The sequence below is a fragment of the Oryx dammah genome, unplaced genomic scaffold, assembly GCF_014754425.2.
Source record: "Oryx dammah isolate SB20612 unplaced genomic scaffold, SCBI_Odam_1.1 HiC_scaffold_28, whole genome shotgun sequence".
Classification (NCBI taxonomy): domain Eukaryota; kingdom Metazoa; phylum Chordata; class Mammalia; order Artiodactyla; family Bovidae; genus Oryx; species Oryx dammah.
Genome location: NW_024070212.1, coordinates 4,498,366 through 4,508,865, shown reverse-complemented (window position 1 = coordinate 4,508,865; position 10,500 = coordinate 4,498,366).

Below are 10,500 nucleotides of genomic sequence, written 5' to 3'. Positions count from 1 at the left end.
AATAGCAGTGGTCAAATGTGATTTTAATTTAGCAAATTTTAACTATAGCAACACTGGTCATAGAATTCTAGAACTATAAAATAAATGTCTCAATAAACATTGGCTTTAAGGAACCTCTGAATGCTCAGCTTCAGGACAAAAGTCCCCATTTTTTGCATCAGTATTTTTCTCTTATACTGTTTGTTTAATTTTTCTACAAAAATATTTGTTTGGTTAAAACCTTTTGCCCTAATGAATTTGACCCTGATATACTGGGATAATGAGATTGTCGTTCAAATTTTAGTGTATTCTATAGAAAACTATGTGCAAGAGTTTGTTTGTTTGTTTGTAGGGGTTGATAAACTATAAAGAGCCTGGTAGTAAAAATTTTGGCATGGAGGATCAAAGGTCTCTTTTAAAATTACTCAACTCTTCAGAGTGTATTGCCACAGACAATACATGAATGAATGCATGTCCCCATTTTCTAAAGAAAACTTTTTTTATAAAATAAGTGGTAGTTTGGATTTGGCTTCCTGACTCGTTATAGTATAAATGTGCTTACATACACACACATACACACACACATATGCCAAAAATAATAAAATAAATAAGAATGTTAGTTTATTAATAGTTTTGTGAATTATATCCCTAACAGTTATCTCCATACCACTGCAAAATTGGTCAGACTCTGGCACTGTTGAGGTAAATTTTCAGGTTCAACCTCAGTGTCTTTCGGTTAAATTTATAGAGAAAACATTTCTACTGCAAGGTCACAAAATGCGGTCTTATCTCTGATCAGCTATCACATAAATCTATGCCAGTCATCACAAGGGAAACTGGTGGCTCAATTCAAACTTACCACTCCCTTCAGTAAAGTAATTCTAAATCCATATGAGGCTGAAGAGGCAGAAGTAACACCATCTAAAGAAACACTCAGAATCTGTAAAACTATTACATCGGAATAATGTATATATTATTTAGGATGAGCTTGTGTGTTTATAAGCAAATTACTCTAAAATGCTCCCTCATTTAGGACCCAGATATTAGTGACTAAGGGTTTCGCAGGTGGCTCAGTGGTAAAGACTCTGCCTGCCAGTGCAGGAAACACAGGAGAATGGGTCTGATCCCTGGGTCAGAGAGATCCCCTGGAGCAGGAAAATGGACACCAGCTCCAGTACCCTTGCCTGGAAAATTTCATAGAGGAGCCTAGTGGGCTGCAGTGTGTGGAGTCACAAAGAACTGGACATGACTGAACAACCGAGCACACAATAAGAGATAAATAACAATAACAAATCTTCCTTTGATCCACCGTATGCACCATAGTACCTAGAGTGCTCAATAATCACTATGAATATATACAACCTCTATCTTCACTTGTACCCAAAATGTATTGAGCTTAAGACCCAGTTAGTAAAATACTAATTCCATTTTATTACCCCAAACTGGTTCGTCATCCTGAGTCTCTGAATGTTATTAATCCTACATGACTTTTTCAGTCATCCAGCCAAAATCCTACCTTTGACCTGGATGGCACAAGAATCGACTGAGGTTAGAGCTTATCTGAGAATAAACGCGCATGTACACCTGTGGTGGATTCATGTCAATCTATGCCAAACCAATACAGAATTGTAAAGTAAAAATTAAAAATAAATAAATAAATTTAAAAAAATAAAAAATAAATAAATAAATAAATAAAATAAAATGAATACATAAAAAAAATATTAAGCAATTAGGAACAGTTCTTTTGTGGTTCAAATGATCTGTTTAATCATCTTGCTATTCATTCCTGTACACATATAGGAATATAAAAATCTCAATAAAGTAAAAAAAAAAAAAAAAGAATAAACGATAATTCTCTAGTCTGGAGAACCCAAGATTATTGGAAATGTTCTCATACCTTGTTAGTTTTTAGACCCATCTTAGACCCAAGTGCTTATTTCTCCTTCTTATAAGAAGCATTTTAAGATTTATTTCCTTTGATACTTACAACACAAAATCATTAACTATTATTATTCCAATTTTAAATGAGAAAACCAAGGCTTAAAGAGGTTATGCAACCCACACATTTACATAGATCATTAGAGCCAAGGTTTTCATTCAGTAAGACGGAGTCCCAAGACTTGAGGAGTTTGTGATCTAGTAGAACAATTTAGGCACATGCAAAATCTAAGCAATAAAGTCAAATATGTGTTATGAAGGAAGTATCTACAGAGAACATCTGAGGCACAATAGAATAGTGGAGCCTGCGGGGCCAGAACAAAATGAAAAGTTTTCGTATTTTTTTCTTTAAATCAGCATGACTTCTAGGCCAACATTAGCTTTTGCCTAGAGGTATTGTGTATTGAGCACTCAAGCACATTAGGAAGAAAGTTTAAAAGAAAAATGAGATCAGGGCCCGGAAGCAATGAAGCAAAGGTGATGGGATCATAAAGGTCAGCACAGGGAGACATGGTAAAGCAAGCATTCTGCGGTTTTGAAACTGGACCTCTGATGTCATAGGCCATAATATCATGTTATTTCTCTCTCTCTCATGAGCTCCTACAGATGTCCATCCTATAGAAAAGTAAAAGCTAAAATATGTACTAGAAAATTCTACCTATCCAACGTGTCTTAGTTTTAGGTTTCTGCCAGTATTGGTCAAAAGTCTCTGGAGTCTACGCAAAGACTAGGCTATTAAAATGGGGTGACTTGTGATTCTTCAAGACCAGGATGAGAGGTGGGAATTACCCGCTGATACCCAGAGTCTCATGTTAGCCTCTTGCCTCCAGATTCTCTGAGAATCTCCTCAAGAAGCCTCTTCAACTGTCAAATACTTGACACGTTGTCACCAAAAATGTTTTGGCAGAGGCATCATCTTTAAGTTTTGACATAATCCCGAAGAGAGACTTTTTCAATTATTACTAATGGAACATTACACTCCTCTTTGGGAACTTCTGCATGAATAAAAAGGGTCATTAATGACATCTACTCTCAGCCCGGAAATCATTAGTGAGTGCTTGGTGCAAGGCTTTTTCTAAGCACCTCGTAATTTTCCACTCCCCCATCACCTTGCCAACTCAAATAGCAAGTTATTGAGTTGACTATAATAAAGTCAGTGGTATTGATTCCCTGCAGGTGAATGCTATTTATTCTCCATTGTTTTATTTCCCATTTAACATAATAATATCTCACATTCCTATAGCACTGCTCCTTCTGAAGTGTTTTGCCAGTTCAGTGTTATTTCCTGACACTGAGTAATAGGAACTGCTTTGGGGGTAGCTCCTATGTTCACTTTCACGTGTGAAAGACTAACTCAGGCTATTGAAACACTGCACTGGGAAGCCTTACCTACCTAAAGTGTATTGCAGGATAATTGCTAAGGAATACTTATGCCTACTGCATGGCCAATTCCACATCTAAACCCAGTCAAGAAAAGAGGCGATCTATTTAAAGGTTTACTTCAATTATCCACAAGATGATTCCCACCGCTGAGCCAAAACAGACAGACAGGTCTAAAAATGTCAAATTGATCATACCTCTTATTTCAGCTAACTAATCTGTATGGTATACCACTATATCTGATAGGATAGACCAATGGTTCTTAACCTCTCTCTTCTAATGTGTTCAAATATGCAAGACAGATAAAATAGGAGTTAAATTTGTTTCCTAGTAATTATGACTCAAAGCATTGTTTCCTAACATATGAAAACTTATGGGAGCACAAATGAGCAGAGTGATTATAATAAAATAACCCTGAGACTACTCTGAGTTATATAAAAAGAAAGTCAACCACAAACTTTGGTCCTTTATTAGTAGCAATTTGCCTTTAATATACCTCATAACACACCAATAACAAAGCATATTATCAAAAATTGCTGGTTATATGGAAAATTACGGACATATTATTTCAGTATCAATGAAATTTATTGATTCCTTCTCCCCCTACCATCTGTAATGATAGTTTTATACAGGAAATCATAAAGATTATCTGCATGTATGGCTATAATTTCAGTTCAGTTCATTTCAGTCGCTCAGCTGTGTCTGACTCTTTGCAACCCCATGGACTGCAACATGCCAGGCTTCCCTGTCCATCACCAACTCCCAGAGCCTACTCAGACTCATGTCCATTGCATCAGTGATGCCATCCAACCATCTTATCCTCTGTTGTCCCCGTCTCCTCCCACCTTCTATCTTTCCCAGCATCAGGGTCTTTTCCAATGAGTCAGTTATTTGCATCAGGTGGCCAAAGCATTGGAGTTTCAGCATCAGTCTTTGCAATGAATATTCAGGACTGATTTCTTTTAGGATTGACTGGTTAGATCTCCTAGCTGTCCAAGGGGCTCTCAAAAGTCCTCTCCAAAACCACAATTCAAATGCATCAATTCTTCAGCTCTCAGCTTTCTTTATGGTCCAACTCTCCAGTCATCCATACATGACTACTGAAAAAACCATAGCGCTGAGTAAATGGACATTTGTTGGTAAAGTAACGTCTCTGGCTTTTAATATGTTGTCTAGGTTGGTCATATATTGAAAGTATTCTGTATATTCATAACATTAAAGTGCTTTCTTAACAAATGTTAAAAAGAAACAAGGGATGTCTTTATGGCAAGAAGAGCTTCCATGACTAAAAACAGAATTATATCTAGAAAATGTAGTATAGCATAGTTGATAAGAGGCTTCTGTGGTAGCTCATCTGGCAAAGAGGCCGCCAGAATTAGCAATGCGGGAAACCCTGGTTCAACTCCTGGATCTTACCCTGGAGAAGAGATAAGCTACCCACTCCAGAATTCTTGGGCTTCCCTGGTGGTTCAGATGGTAAAGAAGCCACCTGCAATGCAGGAGATCTGGGTTTGATCCCTGGGCTGGGAAGATCCCCTGGAGGAGGGCATGGCAACACATACCAGTATTCTTGCCTGGAGAATTTCCATGGACAGAGAAGCCTGGTGGGCTATAGTCCATGGGGGTCACAGAAAGTCTTGACACAACTGAGTGACTAAGCACAGCACAGCACAGCACTTGGTTGATAAGAGCACAAACTCTGGAGCAGACTGCTAAAGTTTGATCCTTGTTCTACCACTTACTGGCTGTGTGATTTGAGGCAACATATTTAACTTTCTGTGCCTTCATTTCTTCATCTGTAACATGAAAATAATAATAGCACATACCTTACAAATTTGTTGTACAGATTATATATAAATCAATTGGAACATTGCTTCATGCACAGATAGTAAGTATTCGATATATGTGAAGTTTGATTATCATCTAAGGAATAAGTGATGTTGATAGGGTGTCAGATTCTTTTAATTTTTACGTGAAAATCTCAAACACATGTAAATAATGACTTTTTCATTTGAATGGAACCATGAAAAAAAAAAAAAGAAAAGCTGGAGATTACATTTTTTCTCTTGTATTCATTCTCCTCTTTAGATCAAAGCACAAAATCTATTGATAAATGTAGTTGCTTGAGGTTGCAGAAGCAGGGTGAAACAAGATTATATATAGATATAGTATTGGTTTGTTTGCTAATTTAGCATTTTTGCTAAGGCTATGTTCTGTGAGTGAAGCCAGAGGTGGGCTCTTTTCCACATAACTTCAACTTATGAGATGGAAGCTCCATCTTGGAGTGGCATTTTGAAGATTATCAGGACTCCAGTGTCCCATTTCTGGATTTAGTTTTATATACTATGTAGAGAAGACTGTCCTTCAAGTTGCAATTTTCAGACCACAACAGACAAATGCAAATAAATGACATTCACTACATCTACAAGTAGAACTTAATACACCAAAATGTGAAATAGATGCTATATCAGTTGGGAATGACTGAAAGTATTAGTCACTTAGTCATGTCCAGCTCTTTGTGACCCCACAGACGGTAGCCCACCAAGCTCCTTTGTCCTTGGGATTTCCTAGGCAAGAATACTGGACAGGATAGTCATTCCCTTCTCCAGGATATCTTCCAGACTCAGGGATCAAGCCCAGGTCTCCTGTATTGGAGGCAGATTCTTTACCATCTGAGATACCAGGGAAGCTCCTAGAAATGATTGCTGCTTACTACTAATAGAAATTAGAAATGTGTGGCTTAAGCAAGGTAAAAGTTTGTCATTCCTATTCCTATCAAGGTCACTGTATAGGAGCCAGTCTCCAGTGCCATCATCAGGAATTCAGTTCCCTTCTATCTTTCTGCTCTGCCATCCTTAAAATGCTGTTTCAATTCTCAAAGACATCTCTAGGACCAAAGTGACTCCTGGCGCTGCAGTCATTATGCCACATTCAATGCAAGAAACACTGAAAAGATGGAAAGAGTAAAAAGTCTAATCAAGTTGCATAACCCCCTCTTACGGAGCTTCTCAGAAGCTAACTCAGTGTCTTTCACTTATACCTCATTGATCAGAACTGAGTCATATGGTCACACCTAGCTGTCAGGAAACCTAGGAAATACAGTTGTTTTAGTTGAGTACATTCTAATCCCAAGTAAATTTGGATCTGGTACTAAGGAAAAGAAGAATACAGGTAATTTGCAGACTCTGCCATATTCAGGTTGTCTAAAATATTAATTTCTGTTTATCAAATTTTGTGTTTGCAATTTTATATATTCCAACTACAAATACAGATAGATAGATGACAGTTTTTTTGGCAAATACTTTCAACAAATGTTAATTAAGCATTTAATATAAGCACTAAATTATAGTAGGCACGAGGAATACAAAGGTAAGTCAGTTAGTAATTTTCTCAGTTTGTTTCCCTGGTGGCTCTGATGATAAAGAGTCTGTCTGCAGTGCAGGAGACCTGAGTTTGATTCCTGGGTCGGGAAGATCCCCTGGAGAAGTGTATGGCAACCCACTCCAGTATTCTTGCCTGGAGAATTCCATGGACAGAGAAGTCTGGTGGGCTATATAGGGTCTTAAAGAGTCAGACATGACTGAAGCAACTTAGCATGCATGTGGACAAAATAAGTGATAATTGCAATAAAAAATTGTTTTTAAAAAATTGGGGGAGTTCCACTTCCGTAGAGGTAGCATTAGGAGTTTCATGACTGTGAAACTGATAAAAAAATTTTTTTATTAACTATCTGGATATGACCTTAAAAGTTTATAGCAGACAAACATTCATTCAAGAAAATCTACTAAAATTTGATAAGAACAACAAGACTCTGATACTTAAATCAAGATCTGCTTCCTCTCTTCCTCCTCTCAACTCAGTGAGACTGATGAAGCCAAGAACACAGGGCTTCCTCTCTACCCAGCTCTGAGTTGGGGAGCTGTCTTCCTAAGACTGGCAGGATGTCACTCGTTCTCATCCAGCTCCTAGCTACTTGTTGCTAAGACTATGTTCCAGGTGAGTGTAGCCAAAAGATGGAGCTCCCTTCTTCCACCTAGCTTCAACTTATGAGACAGAGCCTCCATTTTGGAGAGGCACTTTCAAGAATATTGGGGTCCCAGTGTCCCTCACCCTAGCTCATATGGTGAAGGTGTCATGTTAGGAGAGAGAAACTAAGGTTACTGCCCTCTCTTCACCAAATACTCAGAGTTGTCATGTTAAATATATTGGAAGAATTAAAGAAGAAAAATATCATTTTAAAAATTAAAGGTTGCATCAAATAAAGATTATCAATAAGGAGACAGAAGTTATTTTTAAAATAACAACAGCAAAGGAAATTCTAGAGTTGGAAAGTACAGAAACTGAAATCAAATAGTCAGTAAAGGGGCTCAACAGTAGATATGAACAGGCAAAAGAATTAGTGAACTGGATGACAGACTGATAGAGATTATGCTCTTTGAAGAGCAGAGAAAAACAAAAATGAAGTGAAGAGACATTCAGAAATATCAGACTCCATGAAGAACACCAATACATACACTGTAGTATTACCAGAAGGAGAAGAGAGAGAAAGGAGCTGAAAAAATATTCAAAGAAATTATGGCTGAAATGTCCCCAAATTTATGGAAAAACATTAATTTGCACATTCAGTACAAATGAGGTGGGTGGGAGAAAAACTGTCCTGGACTAAGGAAATGACCCTAGGTAATAACTCAGATACACAGAAACAAATGAAGAGAACCAGAAATGATAAATAAGAAGGTCAATATAACAAAAGTATAAAGGCATATGACTTTTCTCTCAATCTTCTCTAAAAGTCACAAAATTAGAGAGGGAGGTTCAAGAGGGAGGGGACATAGGCATACTTATGGCAGATTCAACTTGATGCATGGCAGAAGGAAACACAATGTTGTAAGTCAATTATCCTCCAATTAAAAATAAATTAATTAATTTAAAAAAGAAACCATGTTTTAAATTGCAAAAAAAAAGAAAGAAAAGTCACAAAATTATATAAAGTGGTAATTACAACAATGTAGTATTGAGTTTCTAACATTTATAAATACAAAATATCTAACAATAATACCATGAAAACAGGGACTTTTTCTTAGATAAATACCAGTGATAAACTTATCAACTGGGCTGCCATGTCATCCTGGGACCATCCTTTCCCACAGACTACTCAAGATGGGGTTTTCCTTTACAGTTGGGCAAAGAATGGACCTGTCCTAAAGTTTCATCTTACTGCCTATTTTCTTGGCCCACTCCCAATAGTGCTTTCATCCAGTTGGGTCCTCTAAGAAGCAGATGCCAAAATGACATGAGATATATAAAATATTTATTGGGGGACATGCTTAAGAAGGATAAAAGAAGAGAGAGCACACAGACACGATGCAAGACTTACATCTGCAAAAAGGGAGAGAGAAGGAAAAATTGGGTAAGAAGAACTTCAGATGGCAGAGAAGTTCTCAGAGGTCTTGGCCAGATCAATGGGAGTTCCTGACCAAAACTGTCTGTTAGAGAAATCCTGTCTCAGGAGGGAATGGCCTGATTCTAGTAACACCCTTGTTCAGTCATTGGCTGGGATTAGCCTATGAGAAGAATGACTTCAAAGTGAATGCCGTGGTAGGTCCAAAGGAGCAGCAACTAGAGGAGGTCCATCAACTATGTTCCAGCAGCAGATCCTTCTGAAGGAAGATCTGAGCAGGGCATTTCCAAGGCTTCCATGAGACTGTACCTTTTTTCCTTGTAAATCCATTGTAGCCCCCATTAAAATGTTCACAGAACTGCTATGAATTGTTTTCACATGAAATATCACTTTATAAAACATTACACTATTGTCAGTTATACACTAAAGTCATGCCCACGTGGCATTTGAAAAGTCAGTGCGGGGTTTATATAGAGGAAATAAAATGACAGAGTTCATCCAAGTGCCTCTGAGCACTGAGCAAAAGCTCTGGGCTGTTTAGCCAAGCTGGATGGATCGTGGTGCTGAGTCCAGTCACCAGGATTATATAGACAGTAAGCACTGCTTGATACTCCAGACAGCTGTCTCACCAGTGCGTGCCCTTGGTCACAAGGGAGAACTGGCGAGGGGTTATTTAACACAAACTTATCCCTTTAATCACAAAGCTTGTTAGTGCCATACCAGGGGCAAAAGCTGGATCTCCTAATGACCAGCATCAGCAGTTTTCTTCTGAATGATTCTGCTTCTAAATTGTAAGTGCAGACATAGCAGTCCCATATCCATGTCTTTTTTTCTCAATGAAAGACTTCACTGGTTTCATTAATAGAGACAAATAGGCAACCATACCAAGAAGATTTATTTTTATATTTATCCTGCCTTGACTTAAAATTACTGTCTATTATATCATGGGCCTACACTCCAAGTTCACAAAGTATTGGCCTGTATGCAGCAGGCCCTCCCCTTCTCGAAAAAGGGAAAATTGTCCCCTTGTCCAGTGATGACATCAGGCAGCCCTGATATGTCACCGTGTGTTAATGATCTCAGTAGATTAAAGCCTGTTCCAGGAAGCCTAATTGAAAGTGGCTTGTGATTGTCTTCAAAGTCCTTATTGTGAAAAACTCTCAAAGGGAACAGCCAGAGTCAATTTCCCTGAAGGAAGAGTGAGCTCACAATGGCAACCCCCACTCAACAAACATCTGTGAAGCAGCAAACACCGTAAAGATTCCATGCTTAAACTCAGCTATTAAAGTCAATATGCTAGCATTTCAATCTTGCTCTGTTCTCCGTGTCCTTTCCTAGAAGAGGAATCATGTGAAAGAAGAGAGGATGAACGCACCTCAGGTCCAGTGAGCTACCTTGTGAAGGGTAAGGGAGAAGGGAGGGAAGATACGCTTCATTGCAGCACAAAAGGAAAAGCATCTATGGCTTTGAACAATGTATTATGCTTATTATATGATTTCTAACTTTGTAAATGAAATTTCTAATGACCAAATATAGGCATATCCTCACTATTAACAAGGCCATTTACTCCATATACCCAGCACAAAATAGTTAAAATAAGTTATAGGGAAAATATATTTGGTTTTCATCCACAATTCCTGGCTCACAACTACCAAAACCCTTAAAATTTCCCAGGCAATAAGAAAAATGGGATAATATTTCATCTCTTATGCTCAGTTTCTGAAAAAACTTTAAGTTTTCTTTTGGTTCCTACCCAAGACTTTCCCAGGTGGCACGGTGGTAAAGAATCTGCCTGCTGATGA